The following is a 7,686-nucleotide window of genomic DNA, read 5'->3' on the forward strand; positions in this document are numbered from 1 at the left end:
ATTGTTATGTCTTCTTTCTGGGTAGATCCCTTTGTCATTATGTAATGTCCCTCTTTGTCTCTTTTTATGGTTTTTGGTTTAAAGTCTATTTTATCTGATATAAAGTAGTCACTCCCACTTATATTGGTTTACACTTTCATGGTATATCTTCTTCCATCCCTTCACTATTAGTCTGTTTGTGTCTTTATAGGTGAGGTGAATTTCTTGAAGCCAGCATACAGTTGGATATAGCTTTTTAATGCAATCAGTCAGTCTGTGTCTTTTGAGTGAGGAATTTAGTCCATTTACATTTAGGGTTGTTATTTAAAGGTATAGCTTTACTCTGTCATTACAATGCTTTTTATTTAGATGTTTTAAATATCATTTGTTCCTTTCTTCCCCTTTTATTTATCATCTTCAATGTTAGTTGGAATTTTGAGATGGTAAGATATAGTTTCTTTGTCTTTCTTGCTTGCTTTTTTGTTCTACCACTGGGTTTTCTTCTTTCTTGTTCTTTACATCACATCAGAGTCACTGGGTTCTGAAACCACAGCCAGGGCACTAGACCAAGAATGGGGTAAATATTGATGGGTTTGATATCCAACAGGGCAGAGGATCCTTCTACATGGAGTGATATCAACACTAGTCAAGGGCTGCCTTCCACAGCAGGTAGTGATCAAGGCCAAGGTGGCAAGCTGCTGTAGATACTGCTGTCTGCTTATGTGGTCTGGAAAACCCCACCATCATGTTTTGTTGATGTGATTGTTTTTCTTTGATGGAATTTAGTTATTGAGGCAGCATGAATAATCCCTTAACAAAAGCAACTATGACTATGGGAATTTACACCTGACATATAGGGCTTCTTTTGATATGTCATCAATGTTTCTTTGTAAAGAGGTCTCTTTTCTATTTTCCCTGTTGACTTAGGTGATTCACCAAGCACTGAGAATATCAGGGCTTGTGGGGCTAAAATGATCACACTTTTAAATTCTCACCAAAACCACCTGGGCTCACTTTGTGAACACAGGCTCACAATTGCACCCTTGTATGCATTCTATACTTTGAAGAGTGTTTATTGATTCAGGGAATATAAAAATGTGTTTTAGTTATTCAACAGAAAAGCTCTAGGTTCCCTAATGATTGGAGAAACTAATGTAATATGCTCCAGGTGAAAATCCTCAGACCGAGTATGTATATGATTAACAGTCTACCTCTGTGATTCACTCTCCAATTCTAGTCTTCTAGTACTCCAAAATATAGCTTATTCTACTAGTCCAACAGTACTTCAACATTTTTCTTTAGATTTTTGAAAGGACAGGCGTAGGCAACACTTTTTCTTTTTCTTAATAAATTTTTCTTATATAGTTTTTTCTAATGGTAAAATAAGCCATTATCTCCAGAAGCTTGTACTGTTTCCAAATTAATGTGACCTTTCTATACACCCTCAGGAAAACCTGAATAAAAACATGTTATCTTTGCACATTGCTGTTCTCCGTTTCCTTTTAAAAATACATACAGAAGCCAAGAGCTTTCATTCAACACATACTGTGTGCAATTTCTGTCCCAGACTAAGTCCAAACATAGAGGCAGACAGTGTGAGTTGATTCTAGTGTTTTCAATGTTTGAATTCCCAGGATTAATTTTAATTGCTGCTTGCTGTATGCATATAACTTCTGTTTTGGTGCAGGTGTTAAGTCTATAAACCTTCCTTCAGGATCTAATATGCAGTCTTTGTGTGCAAATATTAACTAAATAATTACTTGATGACACATGTCAGGCTAGGCACTAATGACAGTGAGAGTTGTCTGTGCACTCAGACACATGAATTTACAGAATAAATCTCTGTAAGTTTCCCAGCTTATGTTCTTAACCAGGAGAAACTATTACATCTTTCTCATTTTTCATGTTTCATGTCTTTAATTAGAATATTGAAATAATGTATTTCACCAAGTCTATGGTCATTAAACAATTTTTAGGGTTATTCTTAAGCACCCATGTCTGTAAGTATGAGCTACACAATGAAAAATGCTATATAAATGATAAGCACTCAGAATGGTGCCTGGTACATGATAAGCCTACAATCAATGTTCTTTATTTCGTCTTGACAATCTCTCACTCACTTAGTGGTAAACCATGCATGGTGCTAACTAAAAGGAATACTTATAGAAAATACAGGTAATGGTGGTCCCAGTGCTTGCTGAGTGTAAAAGAAGAAGACAACTTGTTAGTTAGGTTTAGTATTTCCATTTTCCATCTGAGGAAACCAAGACTCAAAAAGATTCTTTCATGATATGGCACAGTCTTTAGTGCAGTGTGCTCAGTCACTCTTACTGCTATACTGTACCAATCAGCTGGGGTACAAAATTAATTTTGACTTTTAGTATTATTTATTAGTGAACATTAGCACAATTTTGAGGATAACATTTTTAAAATGCCATATTCCATTTAAAGTTGTATATAAAGTTTCAAGTTATTGCCAACAATGTCTAATGCAGAAAAAAGGGCTGAGGTTTTTTTTTTTTTTTTTTTTTTGCTAATTCACATGATATTTGGAGATTATTAATGCCCAATATGTTAATCCGTTTATGCCCTGTATTGTGTCTGCTAGGTATGCTGTAAGAATAAACATAGAGGATTTTCATTTATTTGTTTGTTTGTTTATGGGCAGGAATATCTTGGAAGAAGTAGAAGAGAAAAAACTGGAAGTAATGCTGAAAATAAACTATGAAGAATTTTCTTTGTGGGCAGAAGATGCATGTAGGGCATCTTAGTTGATTTCTTCCAAGGGGCTAAAAAATAAAGTCACTAGCAATGAGAAGACCCTTATATGGTAAACTTGCAAGGAGTCAAGCTTTTGTGTCTAAACATGCAACAGGTAAAGACATAAAGTCCAGTTTAAAAGATGACATAGAATCTCCTTAGAGAAGGCATAGGCTTTCCTACCCTTTTTGTCTTCTCCTCTGTGATAATTGGAAGTAGTAATACCCAGGAGGAATAAAGTTGAAGTTTATTGTATCACTTTCTTGTAATTAATTTTTTTCATTCTCTAATGTTAAAAATAGTTGCAGAGTTTGGCTATCTAGTATGACTTGTTTTCCAGATGCATTGATGAAGGTTTATAAGATCTAGTAAGAGACCATAGAGCAACTCAGGTCATTTGTGGCTAGTGCTTCTCCAACTACAGGTGTTATACAACTCCACCGTTCTGTGTGTGCCTGTGAGGTCTCTGAGCATGTAGCCATTTCCTGCCTGCTCTCTATATTTTCTTCTGTGTTAATGAGCAATGCTTGGTGCAGAAAATTCAACTCAATCCATATGATTCAATTAAACTAGCATTAATTAATAATACACTATACAACATTATTATGGTTGTATATCAAGCCTTTGAAAAGGAGGAATCAAAAGGGAGAGAGAGGTTGGGGATAATTGGGTGGGGGACACAAGGTACAAATGCAATTTGTGGTAATATGTATGCTTCTAGTATGAATCTGGCCCTCACATCATGGGCACGAAGGGTGACAATCATCTTTGTATCTAATGAATATTCATAACAAACAAACAAACAAATAAATAATTAAAAGGCTATCCTTCCTAAGAAATAATCTAGATTAAGGTGGGAAAATAGAATTTACAACAAAATTGTAGATTTTGGTCTCTAAGAAGCAACAGGCTGGTTGAGAAGAAGGTGACTTATTCTTTGATGGGTTATTTTTCAATGTTTATCATTAGCTTCCAAACTAAAGCAACAGCAATTTAAAAGGCTTTATACTTTGAGCTTCAGCAGGGGACACAGTTATGCCTTCAAAACAAGGAGTAAGTATGCTTTAGCTCAAGTGTACTTAATTACATAATAGGAATCATAGGCAATGCTGTGACTAAATAGGGAAACTGAAAGACTTTTAGCATTGAATCTCAGTTCCACCTCCCCAGGCAGAGAGATAATTTGAGATAAGCTTACTCCAATTTAGAATTAATGAACAAAAACACATTGAATACTTATTATGTGATTAGATTAAATTGTCTGAAAGGGATATTTTCAGATGTGGTAGTCCACTAACTTTTGGGGTTGCGAGAGGTCCAGGTATAACATGTAGAACGAGCAGACAGAAAAGGCAACACTTATACCTCAGTAAACACTCTACTGTAAGAAGTCTTCTTGAATGCTCAATCCAGAGAGTCTTGACTGCTATAATCAAACAAAGTCAACTGTCTTGATATCAGAACTTATTTCTGTATCTTTAAAATTTGAACCAAGATTTTAAATAAGATAGGATTTATTGAAAATGATTGGAAAGAAGATTATTTAAATATTGTAATACAGTAAACATATGTGCAACTCTAGTTCAATCATATAATTCAATCATGTTTGCATATAAACTCTGAAATAAACATCTACCCTTGATTAGTTATGCTTTGATTCAATAAATATTTATTGAGCTTCTATCATATACAAGGTATTGTTCTTAATACTAGGGATTCAGTAAAAAAAGTAAACAAATATCCTTGACCTGTACAATTTACATCTGTGGGAGATACAGATAATCAACAACAAGCATAATAAAAAAAATACATCATATGGTGTGTTAGGTGATATATGCAGATCATGATGGTGACACTTACATCTAGTGGTAGGGGGAAGAAGGCTTTTCATGCTGGGATGTATGTGTCACCATCACTTCAGTTTTGGTCAGAGCTGGGAAGAGTAACACTGACAGATAGTTGTGGCAGCACTGTTATGGTTATTACCTTTTGGGAATATAGTATAGACCTGGATGGAACACTTTAGAACAACTGGATTATTGGGTGAACACATTTACTAAATCAGTACAGTTAAAACTGAATCCTTACAGAATCACATAGTGGTTAAGACAAGAGATTTTAGATTGATGATGATCATGGTTCCTATACTGTGTTCATAATTTTATGACTATATGACTTTGTCAAATTAGTTAATCTCCTAAGTGTTTATTCCCTCATCAATATAATGAGGTTAATAGTAACTCTTTCCTCAGAGATGTGATATAATGATTTAATAAAATAATGCAGGCAAAACCTTTGACATCATGATTGATACATTAAAAATATTTGGCGAATTGAAGATATCATTACTTTGTGTCCAAACACTGAAGAAATTTAAAAAATGGAAACCACTTGGGAGATCACCCAATTCAGTCCAGTCATGTTACAGAGGAGAAACTGAGGGCCAGAGAAGTGAAATAAGTGTCGAAACCATAAAGCTGATCACAGAGGTGGACTTAGTGTTTGTTAATTCCCAAACTCCAGAACAATGTGACCAGACATGGACATATCCAAAGTATCATATACATATAAATAAATACTAGTTCCTTCTCTAGTTCCTTAAAAGGAGAAGGAAAAGAGTAAGGTGAGTCACAGTTTGAGCACACATAACTCATTTTGCAATCACTGTGTGACCACAGGCATGAAGCTCATCCTGCTGGAGGATAACTGCGAAGCCCATGGCTCTTTGTTTTAATGACAGAAAGTGAACATATCAAAAGGAGATTAATGCAAAACACACAATTCTAGTGCCCTATGAATCCCACTTTTTATAGAGCAATCCTTTACCTTGGCTGTAATTTGAATTCAGGACAGCATTAATGACTGAGGAACCACCACACTCTTCATTTTTCTCTGAATCTTGTTTTGGTTAGACTGTACAGCAACAGAAGGAGGAATATGTTTTGGCCGCTTCAATATCCTTAACTGAAGCAGATTTCAGAATGTGATCCATGAATTTGGAAATCCAGAATCCAGCTAGATTGGTTCAGGGAGGCTAACTCCTTTCTTAGGATATCTTAATTCCTTTAACATAGGCTCCCATTAATGGCTTACTGCATTTTCAAAAAACAACAAAGAGCTAAAATATATATTGGTTTGAAATAGGCCAACAAAACTTCAACTCACCACCTAGATCTGATTTAAACTGGAAAATATTCCCAAGAACTGCATAAAGCAACACATTGACAGAGTTGCCAGGAATGGATAAAAAATCTGTTTGTTAATAAGATCTGGCTAAAATTACAGCAGCGACTTTTCTGACTAGATTCTTTAATGTGCACAGTGATACCCATGATATCCATTTATTTAACAATCCGATTTCATTAAAAAGCTGGAAACATAAATTCATAATAGTTTTGTTTCTTTACCAACTGCTAAATGGTAACTCTGTCATGTTAACAGAATGGATTACATTTGTGATCCCTGCACTTACTGGTTACTCACCTAACCTGCAAATAGCCTACCAACATTTCTATTTCAATCCTAGTGTTTCAAGGAGATATGATTTGACTAAAAATCAGCTGCAGGCATCCACTTGCTCACCTCCAAATTATTTTTATGTTTAAGTCAAATGGTTCTCTATCAATCTAACTGTTTTTATGGAAAGGAAGACAAATTTGGCTCCTTGTCTGAACTCACCAGTAGATTTATGATTTCTTCCTCAAGTATTCTTAGAACCTCAATTAGTATTTTAAATTTCCTGTGAATTTGTAATGATCAAGAGTCTATTTTGCATGTCACCCTCTGGCCAACTAAGACCCTCAGACTAGATTTTCTCTGTTCCTGCTGAGAGTATAATAATACGGTCAGTCTCATACTTGAAAGGTGTTTTCCCTTGGAATAAATTATCATTGTGCATTTTAGGTAAAATTTAAATAAAATAAAACCTTGCTTTGCCTTTATATGCTATGAGATAATTGATCTGACTTTCCTCTGCTAAGTCAGTTTCCTTATTGCACATACTTTTATATTAGTAGTATGAAAAAAACCCAAAGAATCAACCAAGATAGAAGAATCAATAGCCTGAAAGTATATGTTTCCATATATATACCATGGGCTAGTAGGTGAAACAGATATATTGAGGGATAATAATAACAGTAATCAAACTGATGTTTTTATTAAGTCTGGAAATGTATCTTGACAATAAAGTATTTGTAGGTAGAATTCTAGTGATTACCGATTTCTGTTTTTGAGAACTGCAAAACTTACAAGAAATAATATTCACTGACTGACTCACTCCTTTTATACATAAAAGTATGTTTAAACAGAACAGTTTTTAAATGACTTGGAATCAGCTATTTTCTTTTTTAAAGAAGTCACAAACATCACGTTTTAAAAGTGTGATACAGTTTAATTTACCATGTCACTGTAGTAAATATGTTATAGGTACTTTAACATATTTATATGTTATTTATATTTAAAATGAGATATATTTGTTACTTTAGATAGTAGAGATATATTTATATCTCCAGTAAAATCCAAATATCGCACAACACATCTCTTCAGCAGATGGGGTGACCATAAAACAAATCTAGGTTCACATTCTGGCAAAAACCAACACAAGGAGGAGGAATCACTACTTAGATTGAGCTATAGTCCCATTTCTGGCACATACCAATGAGTCTATCCAGAAAATAAATAAATACAGAAAAGTTACTCACTATGCCCAATTATTCTCAAGGTGCTCTCCACTGTGATTTCAGTATGCTTGTTCTATAGTAGGAGCACTAAAAGGAAGTTTTTATATTATAACTGATTTTGTAAAATATCATCATCATAATGGGCTATACTTAAAATAAACAGGCCCCAAAATATATATACATATATAAATACACACACACACACACACACACACACACACATCTCCAGGCAACAACCCCCCCCCTCTAGATTTGAGAAGAGGTTGAT

The sequence above is a fragment of the Cynocephalus volans genome, chromosome 1, assembly GCF_027409185.1.
Source record: "Cynocephalus volans isolate mCynVol1 chromosome 1, mCynVol1.pri, whole genome shotgun sequence".
Lineage (NCBI taxonomy): Eukaryota > Metazoa > Chordata > Mammalia > Dermoptera > Cynocephalidae > Cynocephalus > Cynocephalus volans.